The sequence below is a fragment of the Leptodactylus fuscus genome, chromosome 5, assembly GCF_031893055.1.
Source record: "Leptodactylus fuscus isolate aLepFus1 chromosome 5, aLepFus1.hap2, whole genome shotgun sequence".
In the NCBI taxonomy this organism is placed as follows: domain Eukaryota; kingdom Metazoa; phylum Chordata; class Amphibia; order Anura; family Leptodactylidae; genus Leptodactylus; species Leptodactylus fuscus.
In genome coordinates this window covers 16818448-16841375 of record NC_134269.1, presented here as the reverse complement: position 1 = coordinate 16841375, position 22928 = coordinate 16818448, and the positions used below count along the sequence as shown (strand labels likewise).

Genomic DNA, 22928 nt, shown 5'->3' with positions numbered 1-22928 from the left:
GTTGTGGCATAAGTGCCTGTCCATGGTGAGGACAGAGACAGGGTCTGTAATGAAGGATCTCTCTGTATCTGGAAGAAGGCCAAATAAACTGAGAGTTGCTCCTACAGGTCAGTAGATCAAATGATCTCCTAGTAATATGTCTGGGCCGTCTGGAGCGTGTTTTCCATGTGTGCGCCCTCACATAACCTCTGCTCCCAACACCTCCTAACAGTAAGGAAGCCTTCACACGGAGTATACGCTCTGCTCATTCTGAACGTAAAAGTCATTCAGAATGAGCGCGTAAAAACCAGCTCCCATTGACTTGAATGGGTGCCGGCATACGCGTGTATCACATTAAAAACAATAGGTAAAAAAAGCCTCCCATTAATTTCAATGGGGAGTACGCGTTTGCCAGCACCCATAGAAATCAATGGGATCGGGTTTTTATGCGCTCGTTCTGAACGAGTTTTACGTTCAGAATGAGCGGAGCGTATACTCCGTGTGAAGGCTCCCTTAGGTCAGAACAGCCTCGATAGTGACAATTTGTCAAAACAACCATGTGTCCACTCTCCAAATCTGTCACCTGGGCAGATGGATATCTGGGTATCTTTGAGTGCATTGCAATGGCAGATCTATCAGTCATTGATCTCTCACCAAGCAGTACATTTACCCATAGCAGCCTATGAGAGCCCTTATATAAGGTAGCAGCAGAAGCACCCCTGTGCCCTCTTGTGGTAAGACTCGGTGTCTGATCAGACCACACTGGAATCATTTACATATCTGCACGGGGAGTTTTGTAGCAATCCAAAACATCTATCTGGGGGCGGTATTTTTCTTTAATCAATGATTGTATATATCAGTTTGGATTACAATTTGTGCAGCACTTGGTGGTGAAGATCCCAATATACACTATATACACTACCCATTGTCTCCCGATGTACACAATAAACACTAAATACACTACCCATGGTCTCCCGATGTACACTATATACCCTATATACATGAGCCCTAGCCATTGGTAACAACAGAACAGTTTGCAGGGGCCTCTTTTCAGAGCACAAAAAGGTGCCCTGGTGCATTTCAGCTCCAATATCCCCCTGACTGACCGTCCATTAACCGCCTATCACTGACATCCCATAGACAGCACAAGGCGATATTAAAGGGGTTGTCTAGGCAAAAATGGACATACAGTACATACAGGTGATGGTAGGAGGATTATACTGTGTGTGGGAATATGAAAAATGAATGAGAATCGATTCTTCTCAATGGTCTTGTTGTGCAACGTTCTGTAGAAATTCTAGAGAATCCTTTATCTCGGGTTGAGTAAACATTGAGCAAGTTGGACACGATCCCTTTTACAAGAAAATCCTAAATCAACTAAAGCCCATTACAGAAAATAGAAAACAAACAGTTCCCAGTTCTGACCCTATTGTGGGGGTTTTATTGTGGTGAAAGGTGGGACCTCATTGTCCAAAGCTGATAGTGAACGAATGTCTTTGAGGACAAACCAATCTCTCTGCAACAACAGGGACAAGCCATGCTATAGCCATTGTGGTCGGGACTGGGTTGTAATATGGACATTAGCAATTGGGCTATCATTTCTCCATTAAAGGCCCAATTGGAAAATATCCAATGTTGGTGGGACACCCAGAAGAAACTTTAGAAGGTGCAGTGCCACCAAATGACTTTCTATTGAGCAAGATGCAGAGTCTTGTGGGAGTAACCCAAATTGAACACTCTATTTACATCACATTTTGGGGCTTGCAGATCCATTTTCAGACCAGCGGAGTATGAAGGTTTACAGGGCCAGCAAAGTGAATGAGATTTCATAAGTATCAGTAACATATTGTGCAAAAAAGTTGCGAAAAAGTTGACTTTTTAAAAACCGTTTTGAAAAACACTGCAAGTTAGTTTTAGCTGCAGAATCGTGAGTGTTTTTCATGTGTATTTTTTAGCAGAGAAAAACACAGAAAGAAACTCAATGAAAAACATAGTGAAAAAAAAAATGCTTGCCATCCATTACCAGAGACATCAGATACTTATTACTAGAGATGGGAAAACCTCTTCAGATTCATTCTGGTCCAAGATTTGTTTCAGGTCAAACAAGTTTGTAATCAACCACACCTGAAATTGTCTTAAATGTACAAAGTAAAACTCTCATGGCTCCAAGGAACCTATCTATAAAACATAGTGTAGAAAACTGTCAGGGCTCCAAGGAACCTATCTATAAAACATAGTGTAGAACACTGTCAGGACTCCTAGAAACCTATCTATAAAACATAGTGTAGAATACACTTAGGGCCCCTAGGAATCTATCTATAAAACATAGTGTATAACACTGTCAGGACTCCTAGGAACCTATCTATAAAACATAGTGTAGAATACTGTCAGGACTCCTAGAAACCTATCTATAAAACATAGTGTAGAATACACTTAGGGCCCCTAGGAATCTATCTATAAAACATAGTGTATAACACTGTCAGGACTCCTAGGAACCTATCTATAAAACATAGTGTAGAATACTGTCAGGACTCCTAGAAACCTATCTATAAAACATAGTGTAGAATACACTTAGGGCCCCTAGGAATCTATCTATAAAACATAGTGTATGACACTGTCAGGACTCCTAGGAACCTATCTATAAATATAGTGTATGACACTGTCAGGGCTCCTAGAAACCTATCTATAAAACATAGTGTAGAATACACTTAGGGCCCCTAGGAATCTATCTATAAAACATAGTGTATGACACTGTCAGGACTCCTAGGAACCTATCTATAAAACATAGTGTAGAACACTGTCAGGGCTCCTAGGAACCTATCTATAAAACATAGTGTAGAACACTGTCAGGGCTCCTAGGAACCTATCTATAAAACAGTGTAGAATACTGTCAGGGCTCCTAGGAACCTATCTATAATTCATAGTGTAGAATACTGTCAGGAATCCTAGGAACCTATCTATAAAACATAGTGTAGAACACTGTCAGGGCTCCTAGGAACCTATCTATAAAACATAGTGTAGAATACTGTCAGGGCTCCTAGGAACCTATCTATAAAACATAGTGTAGAATACTCTTAGGGCTCCTAGGAACCTATCTATAAAACATAGTGTAGAACACTGTCAGGGCTCCTAGGAACCTATCTATAAAACATAGTGTAGAATACTCTTAGGGCTTCTAGGAACCTATCTATAAAACATAGTGTAGAACACTGTCAGGGCTCCTAGGATCTTAATCTATAAAATATAGTGTAGAATACACTTAGGGCCCCTAGGAACCTATCTATAAAACATAGTGTAGAATACTGTCAGGGCTCCTAGGAACCTATCTATAAAACATAGTGTAGAACACTCTTAGGACTCCTAGGAACCTATCTATAAAACATAGTGTAGAACACTGTCAGGGCTCCTAGGAACCTATCTATAAAACATAGTGTAGAATACTGTCAGGGCTTCTAGGAACCTATCTATAAAACATAGTGTAGAACACTGTCAGGGCTCCTAGGAACCTATCTATAAAACATAGTGTAGAACACTGTCAGGGCTCCTAGGAACCTATCTATAAAACATAGTGTAGAATACTGTCAGGGCTCCTAGGAACCTATCTATAAAACATAGTTTAGAATACTGTCAGGACTCCTAGGAAACTATCTATAAAAAATAGTGTAGAATACTCTTAGGGCTCCTAGGAACCTATCTATAAAACATAGTGTAGAACACTGTCAGGGCTCCTAGGAACCTATCTATAAAACATAGTGTAGAACACTGTCAGGGCTCCTAGGATCTTAATCTATAAAACATAGTGTAGAATACACTTAGGGCCCCTAGGAACCTATCTATAAAACATAGTGTAGAATACTGTCAGGGCTCCTAGGAACCTATCTATAAAACATAGTGTAGAACACTCTTAGGGCTCCTAGGAACCTATCTATAAAACATAGTGTAGAACACTCATAGGACTCCTAGGAACCTATCTATAAAACATAGTGTAGAATACTGTCAGGGCTTCTAGGAACCTATCTATAAAACATAGTGTAGAACACTGTCAGGGCTCCTAGGAACCTATCTATAAAACATAGTGTAGAATACTGTGAGGGCTCCTAGGAACCTATCTATAAAACATAGTGTAGAACACTGTCAGGACTCCTAGGAACCTATCTATAAAACATAGTGTAGAATACACTTAGGGCCCCTAGGAACCTATCTATAAAACATAGTGTAGAATACTGTCAGGGCTCCTAGGATCTTAATCTATAAAACAGTGTAGAACACTCCTAGGTTCCTATCCAAAGGAGAGAGAATACATGAGAAAACCTACAAATTCACAAACACAAATAACAAATGTGGACCTTTTCACTTTAGTCAGAGAATCAGGAGAGGAAAAATATGCTGGGCCAGGCAAAGACTTTGCAAAAGTGCAAAATATAAGTCCTAACAAACCATTTGAAGCTTCTAATACAAAGTCAAGATTCTGATAACAGAAAGAATGTTCTCTTGGTGCGACGAAGGCTTTTTTGCTGTTTCTCAAATTGATCAACTATTAATTTAGACAAATGGATGCTGCAGATGGGACATGGATTGGGAGGAGGGGGGTGCAGACAGTGCACAGGACCCAGGACCCTTAGGGAGAGCATTAGGTGTCTATTCCCAATAACAGGATGACCTGTACCTCATGGCCACTACAGCTGATGGTAGCGTCATCATTTAGGTAAGTGATTGACTTCAGTGGTCAGGTGGGTAGCCAGTTATCGGCAGGGACCACCATAACAGTGTCAGTACAACAGGTTGGGATTAGTGATGAGACTATAGATTATTTGTAATTTTATTTCCTACCTATAGTCAAATTCTGAAAAAACTATTTGATGTGTCCTGGGTAGGTCGCTCATTCCATGGTAAGATGTTGTTGATGTAGTTGTGTTAACCTCCTTCCAGTTCACCTCTCAAGAAGTGGTAGAAGGATAACCAAACTCTTACCCTTTCTGGTAGGTATCGATGTGTCTCCTGTGTTCTATACACATTACTTGGTGTTAATAAGGTGATGAGGTGAAGACCACTAATGTTCCATCTTAAAGAAGTTCATGGGATCTTGGCTTGGCTCACACTCAGAACTCTGGTAATAGTTTTCTTTGACAGAACTGGAGTGACAGCCCTGTAAGGACACCCCACAACACCCCAGTTCTCATAGGGTCCGTATGGGTTGAGCAGGAATTCCTATTACCCCAATGTTACTTGTAATATAAATAATGTCAATTATACCAACAGAAACACTAGTGCTTTCCCCATAGGTATACTGTATCTGAAACAGAAAGTCTGCAGTGCAAACCTCTACAAACGTTCTGTCTAAAGCGCTGTGGGAAGTCTCACTTGCGGTTTTTCCCGCAGCGCTTTTTGCTGCAGGACACCATGTGCGGCCTCAGCCTAAGGGAAGCCACACAGTTAGGAGTAACATTGGGGAAAGTGGTGTTAAAGGAGTCATGGGGGTCTCTTCCACCACTTTCCATGGGCAGGGGTCCTTCACTGGTGACTATGTGGATTTCTCTGACATAACAGGGCAGCAGTTCTACAAGTGGTGAAGTGACAGACAGGTCTCTCCAGTACAGGTCTTGTGTTGTTGCCTAAGACTTTGCACTGTTGTCTATGATTTTTTGGCTGTCATTGTCCCTGGGAGTCAGTAATCCTTGCAGATCAGATATGATGTGCAGGGCACAGTCTCTGTGTATTTTGCCATGGTTTACTGATCTCTCCTCCCTGTTACTTATTATATAGACTGTCTGTTCTGCCCCATAGATGATATATAACCTCAGTGCCCAGCAGTAGTATCTGCACTGTATCCTGTATACACCATGGGCTGCAGACTTCTCGCTCTCGCCCTGCTCGCCCTTCTGGCCGGCTGCTTAGGACAACCGTGAGTACAAGGATTTTATATTCTCTCTAGATAAAAGTAAAAGAGAAAGAGACCTCAGCTAGGTTTTGTGTTTGTACATGTGCCTTAGCCTTAGGCTCCGCTATTTGTATATTACGTATTATTTGGACAGATTATAGCCGTATTATGGGTGTTGTACTTCATAGTATTGTCATAAAGGGGTCTTCCAGTTAGAAAAAGTTACTCCATGTAAAGAATAGGGGTAACATTCTGGTACCGATCTCTTTATCTGGGGTGCTTTGTACCCCAATTCTACCCAGAGCACCTGGTAATATAGCGGATTCTGCTGCAATTGTATGAATGGGGACTACTAAGATGAAATACTGAAATATGACTATAACACAGTATGACAGTCTGAACGGAATAAACCTACTAGAAAAATAAAAATAAAACTTAACTTTTACTATAGTATTATGGTCATACCACCAAAAAGTGAGCATCTAAGCTGGGGCTAATGTACCTACAGATAACTTGTGGAGCTGATCACTGAGACCTTCTCATTCTACACAAGGATATAGCATGAATATAAAGGGTTAATATGTCGGAGTCCACAACCCCTACACAAGGTCATGTATCAATAAGGCCCCATTGTAACAGCCCACAATACATATATAATATCAAAGGGGGTATGTGACCCATAAGCCCTAACTTGTCGAAAAAAAAGGGTCCTAAATTATCATAAAGTAGATGTTAAGTCCACAGAAGGTAATAAACACAAATATACGACTCACAGCAATTAAAAAAACATGGTAGTAACGCAAGAATTTGCAATTTGCTATTTTTCACGCAACATTTCCCCCACGGGCAAATCACAGTGTGTTCGACCCAAGGGGCCCTGGCCAAAAAGTCCTGAATTTAGTATGCTGCAAAGAGCTCCAATTTACAGCTCATAGGTATATATAGGGATAGCTATTAGTGCAGGCACTATGTGGTATATGGGGATAGCCAGTGGTGTAACTAGGAATAGCGGGGCCCGTGGCGAACTTTTGACATGGGCCCCCACCCGACTGATGCCGAAGACCTCGACCAACGAACCCCCCCCCCCGCATTCCTGCACACAGTAGTATCCCCCATAGTGGCCCCTGCACACAGTATTATGTCCCATAGTGGCCCCTGCACACAGTATTATGCCCCATAGTGGCCCCTGCACACAGTAGTATCCCCCATAGTGGCCCCTGCACACAGTATTATGCCCATAGTGGCCCCTGCACACAGTATTATGTCCCATAGTGGCCCCTGCACACAGTATTATGCCCCATAGTGGCCCCTGCACACAGTATTATGCCCCATAGTGGCCCCTGCACACAGTATTATGTCCCATAGTGGCCCCTGCACACAGTATTGTGCCCCATAGTGGCCCCTGCACTCAGTATTATCCCCCATGGTGGCCCCTGTGTAAGGGGGGAAGGAGGAAGGGAAAGACATGGCAGCCGACTGGCTACCGGGGCTCTTGCAGGAACTTTTAGGATACAGCGGTTCCACGGACAGGCACAAACACACCAGACACGAAGTAAGAAATATAAATTTTACTCTATACCCTTTTTGGGGGAACTCCAGGCTAACAGGCCTGATGAAATCAATAATTACAAGACACTCAGCCGAGGGCTGAGACCCCTGAGTGATACTGCACCGTGACCTAATATGTCAGAACTAGTGAACTATGCCTTTAACTAGCGGCTACCTATATAAAGCAGCTGCAATTTACCTGTTAATACCAAGCTAACAAAACAATGTAAGTATGCAGAGGAAGATCACCTGCGGTGTCACACCGGGGTTAACAATATCACAGTTTACTCTTTAACCTTCCCAATTCCCAATGTCCACATTTCCACACACTACCCCAACCCTGCAGGGAGGACTTCAGCAACCGGTTTTGTTTTATCAGAAGTTGGTGCTTAGCTGCACAAGTCTCAGTGAACCAAATAACTCCTCTTATGACGTACTTCTGGTACTATAATCCAGGATATAGTGTCTCTTTTGAATAGCAGGACAACACGTGCTGTATCTCCGTTTAGTTAGAACTCTCTTTAAAGCAAAATGGCCGGAACCAGTCTATGCTAGGTTTTTTGGCGCCAAAAACTATTTACTGCGTGTATACACTATTCACCCTTATGAAAGGTGAATCGGAGCTCCGCTTACCCGGGTTAGCAAGGAGGCGAACAGTCAGATGGATTTTCCGAAGGAAACAGGAATTTCTTTGCCTCCAGGCAACTGGAACACGGTGTCACAAGGGCTGGTCCTTCTTTTCATCCGCTCCGCGGCGTCTGTACCTCAACCGTCTACAACTCTCCTGACATGGGAACCAGCAACAGGTCCGGGCTTCTTCAGAGCTGGCTCTGGCCTGAAACAAGCGTAGTACGGCAGCAAAATGGCGATGGATTGTCTCTCAGATCTCTCACTGCTCAACAGCCAGCTTCTCCTCACACACTACTTCAGTCCACTTCCTGAACTCGTCACTTCCTGGTTTTTCCTTTACCTAACACAGCGGCATCTTGTGGTCAAAAAGAATTACTACAATAGAATTTTTCATTACAGAAATATCTCCTTTTACCACTGCTATTATCACATCACACACTTGTCAGTGGGAAGTGTTCTGAGACTGTGATAGCATTAGTCACCCCGTGACACACCACCCCACTAGAGGTCGGCGTCCTCGACAGACCTCCCCAGACAAACTCATCCTGGGCGTATCGCTGTGGGGGAACCCCAGCATTAGACCTTGGCGTTCTGCGTAAAGTCGGGGCGTCAGTCACTTAGTTCCCACAGGTCGGCTCAGGTTCCTGTACAGGGGCAGCCATTAGTGTCGTCCCCTCCCGTGGAGGTAAGATCACCACGGCTGGAACCGTTTCAGACATGGGAACTGGTACATCCCACCACTCATCGGGATCAATCTGTGCAGCAGGTGTGAAGGTTGGGGCTTTTGGATTCAACCGAGGCACCTCAGTCTATGTTGTGGAAGTCTCTGAATTACAAGGTCTGAGCATATTGCGGTGAAGAGTCCGGGTAACTCCTTCACCCATTTCAGGCTCTATCTCATACACTGGTCCGTCAGGGATGACCCTACGTTTTACTCGATATGGCATTGCCTCCCACCGATCATCCAACTTTCCCGAGGGTCTCTTGGCCCTTACTAACACCCTGTCCCCAGGTTGGAAGGGTTCATGTTGAACCGGGGTCTTGTCTGGATGACTGGACAGTCGGGTTTTGTCAATCACCAACTGGTGTATGGTCTGCAATTTTCGACGGTGTAGCTCTACCCAGTCATCAGGCGAGCGAGTGCCCTCTCTCTCAGGATTTGTCAAGTTCAGTTCTTCAATCTCCCGTCCGGGACGCCCAAACAGCATCAGGTATGGCGTGTAGCCGGTGGTACTATGGACCTGATTATTATAGGCCCAGAGCAACTCAGCTAAGCTCTCTGGCCACCGAGCTTTTTGATCTTTCTCCAACGTTCGCAACATCTGGAGGAGGGTGCGATTGAATCGCTCACAGGCCCCATTCCCCTCTGGGTGATAAGGAGTCGTCCGGGATCTGTGGATACCATACACCCGATACAACTCTGACAGGAGCCGCCCCTGAAAACATGCCCCCTGATCTGAGTGAATACGAGTGGGGCACCCATACACTTGGATGAACTGCTTACACACAGCCCTGGCGGCAGATTCGGCAGTCTGATCTTTCGTAGCTACTGCTACTGCAAACTTGGTAAAGTGGTCGGTCATTACCAAACAGTACTGATGTCCGCTGTTGGAGTGTCCTATCAGGACATAATCAATCATCAGCACCTCCAACGGCGCAGTGGTCCTAATCGTCTGAGTGGGGGCTCTTTGTTCTGGGGGTTTAGCGAGCTCACAGGCCCTGCAGGCTTGGCACACATCCTGTACTGTCCTCTCAAGGCCAGGACAATAGACAAATCGCTGGAGCCACTTGAACGTTTTATCAGTACCAAAGTGGGCCCCTCTCACATGAGCCTCACGGGCAACTTCCCTGGCACTGGTACTTGGTATTACTAGTTGCCATCTCACCTCCAACTCAGTCTCTAAATATACTTTACGGTAGAGTAACCCATTCTCACACTTCAGTCTATCCCACTGTTGCATTACTCTTGCCCCCATAGGTGGCAAGCGTTTGCACTCCATCGGGGTAGGCCACTCCTTTGCCATCACCCACTGCTTGATCTCTCTTAGGGTCACGTCATCATTCTGAGCATATACCCAATCTCCATGGGTTTTCCCAAGCAACACTGGCCGGTCTGTCACCACCCCACTTGTCTGTGCCAGTATCACAAACAAGGGTATTCTACCCAAGTGGGGAACCTCTGAGTCTTCCAACTCTCCATCCCTATCTCGTCCGGAGTCATCCGGCGTCACTCGAGACAGAGCATCCGCATTTGCATTTTCTCTACCGGATCGATACTTGATCTTGTACTTGTACCTGGACAACCTGGCCATCCATCGCTGCTCCAAAGCGCCCAACTTTGCATTGTCTAGGTGCGCCAAGGGATTGTTGTCGGTCATAACAGTCACTTCCGCTCCTGTCAAGTATTCTGAGAATTTCTCCGTCATGGCCCACACTAGGGCCAGTAGTTCCAGCTTGAATGAACTATAGTTGTCAAAGTTCCTCTCTGTCTCCCTCAGGGACCGGCTCCCGTAGGCTATGACCCTCTCACGGCCATCTTGTTCTTGGGCGAGCACCGCACCTAGGCCATGGAGACTCCCATCTGTGTATAACATGAAGGGCTTGTCAAACTGCGCATAGGCGAGTATTGGTGCACTCGTCAGGGCTTCCTTCAACTCCTCGAACGCCTGTTGTTGTTTCTCTCCCCATGCAATGGGCTGGTTCTTTGGCCCCCGGGAGGTCCCCCTCAGCAATTCGTTCAGCGGTCCTGCCTTCTTTGAAAAATTTCTTATGAAGTGCCGGTAATATCCAGCTAGGCCCAAGAATGCGTGAAGTTCCCTGAGGGTTCTTGGGACAGGCCAGCATTGTACCGCTTCCACCTTGCTGCTTGCTGGTTGCACCCCCTCAGCAGAGACAATGTGCCCCAGGTACTCAATCTGTGTCTGGAACAGCTGGCATTTCTTGGGCTTGACCTTGAGCCCATGCTCCATCAGGCGCTTCAGGACTTGTCTCAGCCTCTGAAGATGTTGTTCGAAGGACGATCCGAAAACCACAATATCGTCCAGATAGATGAGCACCGACTCAAAGTTTAGGTCACCAAGACAATACTCCATGAGTCTTTGGAATGTGCCGGGGGCATTGGACAATCCAAAGGGCATCCTTCTGAACTCATACAGGCCCATCGGCAAGATGAACGCCGTTTTCTGTCTGTCTTCTGCTGCCATTGGCACTTGCCAGTATCCGCTCGCCAGGTCTAGGGATGAGAAGTATCTCGCCTTTCCCAATGCGGATAAGGATTCCTCGATCCGCGGCAAGGGATAAGAGTCTCTCACTGTCTGTGCGTTCAGCTTCCGGTAGTAGACACAGAAGCATAGGGTGCCGTCTTTTTATCGGACCAGCACCACCGGGGCAGCCCACGGACTCTGACTTGGTTGTACCACGCCATTATCCAACATTTGATGTAACATTTCCTTCACTTCTTGGTACATGTTTGGTGGGATCTGTCGATACCTTTCACGGATTGGGGCCGTATCCCCGGTCGGTATTCGGTGCTCGATAGCAGACGTACAGCCAAAGTCTTCGTCATGTCTAGAAAATGCAGCTTGGAACTCCCATAGGGCCTCTTCCACTAGCCGTACTTGGTCTGGACTTAAAGAGGGTCGGTTTATTCCCATCATTTCCAGGATCTTCCTCCCATTCCACTCGGGCGTGGGTTTTTCAGGTTGCTCCATCTGTACCGCCAAGGTCCAAATGTCCCCTCTCTCTTCCCTAAGAGTAAAAGGTCTTCTCCGGGCTGTCTCACCCTGGTGTAGGAAGACTCTGGCGACCTTGACTCTCCTTGGTAGGGTCACTTCGTGATCCTGTAGATTCACGCACCGCACCGGCACTCGCCCGTTTCGGACTGTGGCCACCACTCGCCCAAACATCACACCAGTTATCTCTTCACACCGCTCTACCGGTTCCAGCTCGAGATCCAATCCGTCCACATTCAGATTGGTTCCAACGGGCAACATCAATGTCCGTTCCTGCCGGGGAGGTATTTTTACGGGCGCACCATTCGGGGTATACACCGCCCCCAGCCGGCGGTTTTCAGGGAGTCCCTTCTGGATTCGGCAAGTCTGGACAATTTGCCGGAAAACTTGCTGTGTTGGCCTATGTGCCGTAGTCCGCTTCCAGTACTCCGGTCCTTTCTTGGTGAAAAGCACGTGGTTCAGGTCTCGCAACACATTCATGCCTAGAATCACCGGGACCTCCGGCAAGTAGGTAGACTTGACAAGGATAACTCCCTTGACTCCTAATTCTTGGCCACAGGCCCGAAGCCGCATCCAGACTACCCCATGTACAGGGATAGTTCCATTATCTGCCGCTCTCAGTTGGATAACCATTCCGGTGTTTGGTCGCATAAGGTGGCCATGATGCCGTTCAAAATAGTCTAAGGGCATTGTTGTCACTTCAGAACCCGTATCCACTAGGCAGGGGACCTTCTTTCCCTCAAAACTCACTTCCAGCACGGGGCTTTTTGCGATCAAATCATGTGGGCTTTTTGGAGCACTTGGGCCCCCTGATACTGATACCCCCGCGGTGCGCCCTCTTATCGCGGAGGTCTCCCGTTTAACGGCGGTGAGTTGCTGGGCCTGGCCCTTCTCGGTCCTGGGCAGTTCCTCGAGATATGCCCGAACTCTTGACATTGCCAACATTGGACATTGCTATAGTCCCACTCTCGAGGTGGTGGCCTTTGTCGCAGTTGGGGGTCGGGAGGAGAGCGATACCACGGCCGTGATGGAGATGGCCTTCCCTGTGGTTCCTCTGTTTGCCACATGGGGGGTCTTGCTGAGCATTGACATGGGGGCCCGTCTGAGGGGGTTGGTAACGGATCCCCAGCAGCAGGAGTCCGTACCCTACTCTGCACCTGGCTCAATTGTTGACTTAGTGCATCTATAGTGCGCTGCATTTCTCTCATCTGGGCCTCTGCCTCGCCCCCTATAGCATTGGTCATCACCCTTCCCGCTCTCTGCATGGCGACCTGACCCACCTCTGGCTCCTCCATTTGAGTCCTGGCGATGGTCTCCTCCAGAATCTGGACAAAGGTCAGGGTCTTATCCGCCAGCATGCGGTTCTGTAATTCCCGTCTCACCGTACTCAAGCATGATCCCCGAATAAAATAATCCCTCAACAGCTCGTCATCTTCCTCAGGGGCACGCTGGGCGTGGGATTCGGCCCTCCGGACATCAGCTAACAACCCCTGTAGTTCATTAGCATACTCAGGGACGGTCTCCCCCTCCCCCTGTCTCCGATTAACAAACCGGGCAAGTAAAAAGACTGACGGGGCACGGTTCCCGTAAACCTTCTCCAACCTGTTTACTATGTCTGTCACCGTACTCCTCTGGGATTCTGGCAGTAATGTGATTGTCCGTCGGGCATTCCCTTCCAGAGCATTTATCGCTACCTCCGGTTGGAGTTCGGGGGCTAGATTACACAGTTTAATCGTACTCCTCAGTCGTTCAGTCCAATCGGTCAGCAACATGTTATGTCCGTCAAATTTAGTCAGTTGGTTTAAGATGGCACCTGCTGGTAAACACCTGACAGGGGCTGTCGGTGCAAGGGTAGGTAGAACAGGCGGGAGGACAGCACCTACAGCCACCCTGCCATTAGGCACACGGTCCGCGTCCACCAAAGGCGCGTCCCCTGATGCGTTGTCCATGTCCATGGTGGCACCGTATCCTGCCGACTACGCCAAAAATGTAAGGGGGGAAGGAGGAAGGGAAAGACACGGCAGCCGACTGGCTACCGGGGCTCTTGCAGGAACTTTTAGGATACAGCGGTTCCACGGACAGGCACAAACACACCAGACACAAAGTAAGAAATATAAATTTTACTCTATACCCTTTTTGGGGGAACTCCAGGCTAACAGGCCTGATGAAATCAATAATTACAAGACACTCAGCCGAGGGCCGAGACCCCTGAGTGACACTGCACCGTGACCTAATATGTCAGAACTAGTGAACTATGCCTTTAACTAGCGGCTACCTATATAAAGCAGCTGCAATTTACCTATTAATACCAAGCTAACAAAACAATGTAAGTGTGCAGAGGAAGATCACCTGCGGTGTCACACTGGGGTTAACAATATCACAGTTTACTATTTAACTTACCCACTCCCCAATATCCACATTTCCACACACTACCCCAACCCTGCAGGGAGGACTTCAGCAACCGGTTTTGTTTTATCAGAAGTTGGTGCTTAGCTGCACAAGTCTCAGTGAACCAAATAACTCCTCTTATGACGTACTTCTGGTACTATAATCCAGGATATAGTGTCTCTTTTGAATAGCAGGACAACACGTGCTGTATCTCCGTTTAAATGGAACTCACTTTAAAGCAAAATGGCCGGAACCAGTCTATGCTAGGTTTTTGGCGCCAAAAACTATTTACTGCGTATATACACTATTCACCCTTATGAAAGGTGAATCGGAGCTCCGCTTACCCGGGTTAGCAAGGGGGCGAACAGTCAGATGGATTTTCCGAAGGAAACAGGAATTTCTTTGCCTCCAGACAACTGGAACACGGTGTCACAAGGGCTGGTCCTTCTTTTCATCCGCTCCACGGCGTCTGTACCGCAACCGTCTCCAACTCTCCTGACATGGGAACCAGCAACAGGTCCGGGCTTCTCCAGAGCTGGCCCTGGCCTGAAATAAGCGTTGCACGACAGCAAAATGGCAATGGATTGTCTCTCAGATCTCTCACTGCTCAACAGCCAGCTTCTCCTCACACACTACTTCAGTCCACTTCCTGAACTCGTCACTTCCTGGTTTTTCCTTTACCTAACACAGCGGCATCTTGTGGTCAAAAAGAATTACACGCAACATTTCCCCCCAGGGCAAATCGCAGTGTTTCCGACCCAAGGGGCCCTGGCCAAAAAGTCCTGAAATTAGTATGCTGAAAAGAGCTCCAATCTACAGCTCATAGGTGTATGGATAGCTATTAGTACAGGCACTATGTGGTATATAGGGATAGCCAGTGGTGTAACTAGGAATAGCAGGGCCCGTGGCGAACTTTTGACATGGGCCCCCACCCGACTAATGCCAAAGACCTCGACCAATGGACCCCCTCCCCCGCATTCCTGCACACAGTATTATGCCCCATAGTGGCCCCTGCACACAGTATTATGCCCCATAGTGGCCCCTGCACACAGTATTATGCCCCATAGTGGCCCCTGCACACAGTAATATGCCCCATAGTGGCCCCTGCACACAGTATTATGCCCCATAGTGGCCCCTGCACACAGTATTATCCCCGATAGTGGCCCCTGCACACAGTATTACGTCCCATAGTGGCCCCTGCACACAGTATTATGCCCCATGGTGGCTCCTGCACACAGTATTATGCCCCATAGTGGCCCCTGCACACAGTATTATGTCCCCATAGTGGCCCCTGCACACAGTATTATGCCCCATAGTGGCCCCTGCACACAGTATTATCCCCCATAGTGGCCCCTGCACACACTATTATGCCCCATAGTGACCCCTGCACACAGTATTATGCCCCATAGTGGCCCCTGCACACAGTATTATCCCCCATAGTGGCCCCTGCACACACTATTATGTCCCATAGTGGCCCCTGCACACAGTATTATGTCCCTTAGGGGCCCCTGCAAACAGTATTATGCCCCATAGTGGCTCCTGCACACAGTATTATGCCCCATAGTGGCCCCTGCACACAGTATTATGTCCCCATAGTGGCCCCTGCACACAGTATTATGCCCCATAGTGACCCCTGCACACAGTATTATCCCCCATAGTGGTCCCTGCACACAGTATTATGCCCCATAGTGCCCCCTGCACACAGTATTATACCCCATAGTGGCCCCTGCACACAGTATTATGCCCCATAGTGGCCCCTGCACACAGTATTATGCCCCATAGTGGCCCCTGCACACAGTATTATGCCCCATAGTGGCCCCTGCACACAGTAATATGCCCCATAGTGGCCCCTGCACACAGTATTATGCCCCATAGTGGCCCCTGCACACAGTATTATCCCCCATAGTGGCCCCTGCACACAGTATTACATCCCATAGTGGCCCCTGCACACAGTATTATGCCCCATGGTGGCTCCTGCACACAGTATTATGCCCCATAGTGGCCCCTGCACACAGTATTATGTCCCCATAGTGGCCCCTGCACACAGTATTATGCCCCATAGTGGCCCCTGCACACAGTATTATCCCCCATTGTGGCCCCTGCACACACTATTATGCCCCATAGTGACCCCTGCACACAGTATTATGCCTCATAGTGGCTCCTGCACACAGTATTATCCCCCATAGTGGCCCCTGCACACACTATTATGTCCCATAGTGGCCCCTGCACACAGTATTATGCCCCATAGTGACCCCTGCACACAGTATTATCCCCCATAGTGGCCCCTGCACACAGTATTATGTCCCTTAGTGGCCCCTGCAAACAGTATTATGCCCCATAGTGGCTCCTGCACACAGTATTATGCCCCATAGTGGCCCCTGCACACAGTATTATGTCCCCATAGTGGCCCCTGCACACAGTATTATGCCCCATAGTGGCCCCTGCACACAGTATTATCCCTCATAGTGGCCCCTGCACACACTATTATGCCCCATAGTGACCCCTGCACACAGTATTATGTCCCATAGTGGCCCCTGCACACACTATTATACCCCATAGTGACCCCTGCACACAGTATTATCCCCCATAGTGGCCCCTGCACACAGTATTATGCCCCATAGTGGCCCCTGCACACAGTATTATGTCCCATAGTGGCCCCTGCACACACTATTATACCCCATAGTGGCCCCTGCACTCAGTATTATGCCCCATAGCGGCCCCTGCACACAGTATTATATCCATTAGTGTCCCCTGCACACAGTATTATCCCCCATAGTGGTCCCTGTACACAGTGTTAACCTCCATAGTGGCCCCTGCACACAGTATTATGCCCCATAGTGGCCCCTGCACACAGTATTATGCCCCATAGTGGCCCCTGCACACAGTATTATCCCCCATAGTGGCCCCTGCACACAGTATTATCCCCCATAGTGGCCCCTGCACACAGTATTATGCCCCATAGTGGCCCCTGCACACAGTATTATCCCCAATAGTGGTCCCTGTACACAGTATTATCCCCCATAGTGTCCCCTGCACACAGTATTATCCCCCATAGTGGCCAATGCACACAGTATTATCCCCCATAGTGGCTCCTGCACACAGTATTATCCCCCATAGTGGCCCCTGCACACAGTATTATGTCCCATAGTGGCCCCTGCACACAGTATTATGCCCCATAGTAGCTCCTGCACACAGTATTATGCGCCATAGTGGCCCCTGCACACAGTATTATGTCCCCATAGTGGCCCCTGCACACAGTATTATGCCCCATAGTGGCCCCTGCACACAGTATTATCCCCCATAGTGGCCCCTGCACACATTATTATGCCCCATAGCGACCCCTGCACACAGTATTATGCCCCATAGTGGCCCCTGCACACACTATTATACCCCATAGTGACCCCTGCACACAGTATTATGTCCCATAGTGGCCCCTGCACACACTATTATACCCCATAGTGGCCCCTGCACACAGTATTATGTCCCCATAGTGGCCCCTGCACACAGTATTATGCCCCATAGTGGCCCCTGCACACAGTATTATCCCCCATAGTGGCCCCTGCACACATTATTATGCCCCATAGCGACCCCTGCACACAGTATTATGCCCCATAGTGGCCCCTGCACACACTATTATACCCCATAGTGACCCCTGCACACAGTATTATGCCCCATAGTGGCCCCTGCACACACTATTATACCCCATAGTGACCCCTGCACACAGTATTATGTCCCATAGTGGCCCCTGCACACACTATTATACCCCATAGTGACCCCTGCACACAGTATTATGTCCCATAGTGGCCCCTGCACACACTATTATACCCCATAGTGACCTCTGCACACAGTATTATGTCCCATAGTGGCCCCTGCACACACTATTATACCCCATAGTGACCCCTGCACACAGTATTATGTCCCATAGTGGCCCCTGCACACACTATTATACCCCATAGTGACCCCTGCACACAGTATTATGCCCCATAGTGTCCCCTGCACACAGTATTATGTCCCCATAGTGGCCCCTGCACACAATATTATGCCCCATAGTGGCCCCTGCACAGTATTATCCCCCATAGTGGCGCCTTCACACAGTATTATGCCCCATAGTGGCTCCTGCACACAGTTTTATCCCCCATAGCGGCCCCTGCACACAGTATTATGCCCCATAGCGGCCCCTGCACACAGTATTATCCCTCATAGTGGCCCCTGCACACACTATTATGCCGCATAGTGACCCCTGCACACAGTATTATGTCCCATAGTGGCCCCTGCACACACTATTATACCCCATAGTGACCCCTGCACACAGTATTATCCCCCATAGTGGCCCCTGCACACAGTATTATGCCCCATAGTGGCCCCTGCACACAGTATTATGTCCCATAGTGGCCCCTGCACACACTATTATACCCCATAGTGGCCCCTGCACTCAGTATTATGCCCCATAGCGGCCCCTGCACACAGTATTATATCCATTAGTGTCCCCTGCACACAGTATTATCCCCCATAGTGGTCCCTGTACACAGTGTTAACCTCCATAGTGGCCCCTGCACACAGTATTATGCCCCATAGTGGCCCCTGCACACAGTATTATGCCCCATAGTGGCCCCTGCACACAGTATTATCCCCCATAGTGGCCCCTGCACACAGTATTATCCCCCATAGTGGCCCCTGCACACAGTATTATGCCCCATAGTGGCCCCTGCACACAGTATTATCCCCAATAGTGGTCCCTGTACACAGTATTATCCCCCATAGTGTCCCCTGCACACAGTATTATCCCCCATAGTGGCCAATGCACACAGTATTATCCCCCATAGTGGCTCCTGCACACAGTATTATCCCCCATAGTGGCCCCTGCACACAGTATTATGTCCCATAGTGGCCCCTGCACACAGTATTATGCCCCATAGTAGCTCCTGCACACAGTATTATGCGCCATAGTGGCCCCTGCACACAGTATTATGTCCCCATAGTGGCCCCTGCACACAGTATTATGCCCCATAGTGGCCCCTGCACACAGTATTATCACCCATAGTGGCCCCTAAACACATTATTATGCCCCATAGCGACCCCTGCACACAGTATTATGCCCCATAGTGGCCCCTGCACACACTATTATACCCCATAGTGACCCCTGCACACAGTATTATGTCCCATAGTGGCCCCTGCACACACTATTATACCCCATAGTGGCCCCTGCACACAGTATTATGTCCCCATAGTGGCCCCTGCACACAGTATTATGCCCCATAGTGGCCCCTGCACACAGTATTGCCCCCTATAGTGGCCCCTGCACACATTATTATGCCCCATAGCGACCCCTGCACACAGTATTATGCCCCATAGTGGCCCCTGCACACACTAATATACCCCATAGTGACCCCTGCACACAGTATTATGTCCCATAGTGGCCCCTGCACACACTATTATACCCCATAGTGACCCCTGCACACAGTATTATGTCCCATAGTGGCCCCTGCACACACTATTATACCCCATAGTGACCCCTGCACACAGTATTATGCCCCATAGTGGCCCCTGCACACACTATTATAGCCCATAGTGACCCCTGCACACAGTATTATGTCCCATAGTGGCCCCTGCACACACTATTATACCCCATAGTGACCCCTGCACACAGTATTATGCCCCATAGTGTCCCCTGCACACAGTATTATGTCCCCATAGTGGCCCCTGCACACAGTATTATGCCCCATAGTGGCCCCTGCACAGTATTATCCCCCATAGTGGCGCCTTCACACAGTATTATGCCCCATAGTGGCTCCTGCACACAGTTTTATCCCCCATAGTGGCCCCTGCACACAGTATTATACCCCATAGTGGTCCCTGCACACAGTATTATGCCCCATAGCGGCCCCTGCACACAGTATTATGCCCCATAGCGGCCCCTGCACACAGTATTATGTCCCACAGTGGCCCCTGCACACAGTATTATGCCCCATAGTGGCCCCTGCACACAGTATTATCCCCCATAGTGGCGCCTGCACACAGAATTATGCCCCATAGTGGCGCCTGCACACAGAATTATGCCCCATAGTGGCCCCTGCACACACTATTATACCCCATAGTGGCCCCTGCACACAGTATTATCCCCCATAGTGGCCCCTGCACACAGTATTATGTCCCATAGTGGCCCCTGCACACAGTATTATCCCCCATAGTGGCCCCTGCACTCAGTATTATGCCCCATAGTGGCCCCTGCACAGTATTATCCCCCATAGTGGCGCCTTCACACAGTATTATGCCCCATAGTGGCTCCTGCACACAGTATTATCCCCCATAGTGGCCCCTGCACACAGTATTATACCCCATAGTGGTCCCTGCACACAGTATTATGCCCCATAGCGGCCCCTGCACACAGTATTATGCCCCATAGTGGCCCCTGCACACAGTATTATCCCCCATAGTGGCCCCTGCACACAGTATTATGCCCCATAGTGGTCCCTGCACACAGTATTATGTCCCACAGTGGCCCCTGCACACAGTATTATGCCCCATAGTGGCCCCTGCACACAGTATTATCCCCCATAGTGGCGCCTGCACACAGAATTATGCCCCATAGTGGCGCCTGCACACAGAATTATGCCCCATAGTGGCCCCTGCACACACTATTATGCCCCATAGTGGCCCCTGCACACACTATTATACCCCATAGTGACCCCTGCACACAGTATTATGTCCCATAGTGGCCCCTGCACACACTATTATACCCCATAGTGGCCCCTGCACACAGTATTATGTCCCCATAGTGGCCCCTGCACACAGTATTATGCCCCATAGTGGCCCCTGCACACAGTATTGCCCCCTATAGTGGCCCCTGCACACATTATTATGCCCCATAGCGACCCCTGGACACAGTATTATGCCCCATAGTGGCCCCTGCACACACTATTATACCCCATAGTGACCCCTGCACACAGTATTATGTCCCATAGTGGCCCCTGCACACACTATTATACCCCATAGTGACCCCTGCACACAGTATTATGTCCCATAGTGGCCCCTGCACACACTATTATACCCAATACTGACCCCTGCACACAGTATTATGCCCCATAGTGGCCCCTGCACACACTATTATACCCCATAGTGACCCCTGCACACAGTATTATGTCCCATAGTGACCCCTGCACACAGTATTATGCCCCATAGTGTCCCCTGCACACAGTATTATGTCCCCATAGTGGCCCCTGCACACAGTATTATGCCCCATAGTGGCCCCTGCACACAGTATTATCCCCCATAGTGGCGCCTGCACACAGAATTATGCCCCATAGTGGCGCCTGCACACAGAATTATGCCCCATAGTGGCCCCTGCACACACTATTATACCCCATAGTGGCCCCTGCACACACTATTATGCCCCATAGTGACCCCTGCACACAGTATTATGCCCCATAGTGGTCCCTGTACACAGTATTATCCCCCATAGTGGCCCCTGCACACAGTATTATGCCCCATAGTGGTCCCTGCACACAGTATTATGTCCCACAGTGGCCCCTGCACACAGTATTATGCACCATAGTGGTCCCTGCACACAGTATTATCCCCCATAGTGGCCCCTGCACACAGTATTATGTCCCATAGCGGCCCCTGCACTCAGTATTATGCCCCATAGCGGCCCCTGCACACAGTATTATGCCCCATAGTGGCCCCTGCACACAGTATTATCCCCCATAGTGGCCCCTGCACACAGTATTATGTCCCATAGTGGCCCCTGCACACAGTATTATCCCCCATAGTGGCCCCTGTACACAGTATTAACCCCCATAGTGGCCCCTGCACACAGTATTATGCCCCATAGTGGCCCCTGCACAGTATTATCCCCCATAGTGGCGCCTTCACACAGTATTATGCCCCATAGTGGCCCCTGCACACAGTATTATCCCCCATAGTGGCCCCTGCACACAGTATTATACCCCATAGTGGCCCCTGCACACAGTATTATGCCCCATAGTGGCCCCTGCACACAGTATTATGCCCCATAGTGGCCCCTGCACACAGTATTATGCCCCATAGTGGCCCCTGCACACGGTATTATGCCCCATAGTGGCCCCTGCACACAGTATTATCCCCCATAGTGTCCCCTGCACACAGTATTATCCCCCATAGTGGCCCCTGCACACAGTATTATCCCCCATAGTGTCCCCTGCACACAGTATTATCCCCCATAGTGTCCCCTGCACACAGTATTATCCCCCATAGTGGCCCCTGCACACAGTATTATCCCCCATAGTGGCCCCTGCACACAGTATTATGCCCCATAGTGGCTCCTGCACACAGTATTATGCCCCATAGTGGCCCCTGCACACATTATTATCCCCCATAGTGGTCCCTGTACACAGTATTATCCCCCATAGTGGCCCCTGCACACAGTATTATCCCCCGTAGTGTCCCCTGCACACAGTATTATCCCCCATAGTGGCCCCTGCACACAGTATTATCCCCCATAGTGGCTCCTGCACACATTATTATCCCCCATAGTGGCTCCTGCACACAGTATTATGCCCCACTGTGGACACCCATGAACAATTATTATATTCTTGGATCTTTTCAGACCCCAGAGTATAATAATCGGAGACCAAGGGGGGATACCAACATAAAAAACACTGCTACTTGGGCAACATGGTGGCTCAGTGGTTAGCACTGCAGCCTTGCAGTGCTGGAGTCCTTGGTACAAATCCCGGCAGGAACAATATCTGCAAGGAGTATGTGTGTTTTCCCTGTGTTTGTGTGGATTTCCTCCC

General features: G+C 48.8%; 1 protein-coding gene across 1 annotated transcript in view; it reads left to right on the top strand.

The window, feature by feature from the left end:
- Positions 1–22928, top strand: part of LOC142204433 (A.superbus venom factor 1-like) — an 83239-nt gene that overhangs the window by 5277 nt on the left and 55034 nt on the right. The gene's annotated exons all lie outside the window — the stretch shown is intronic.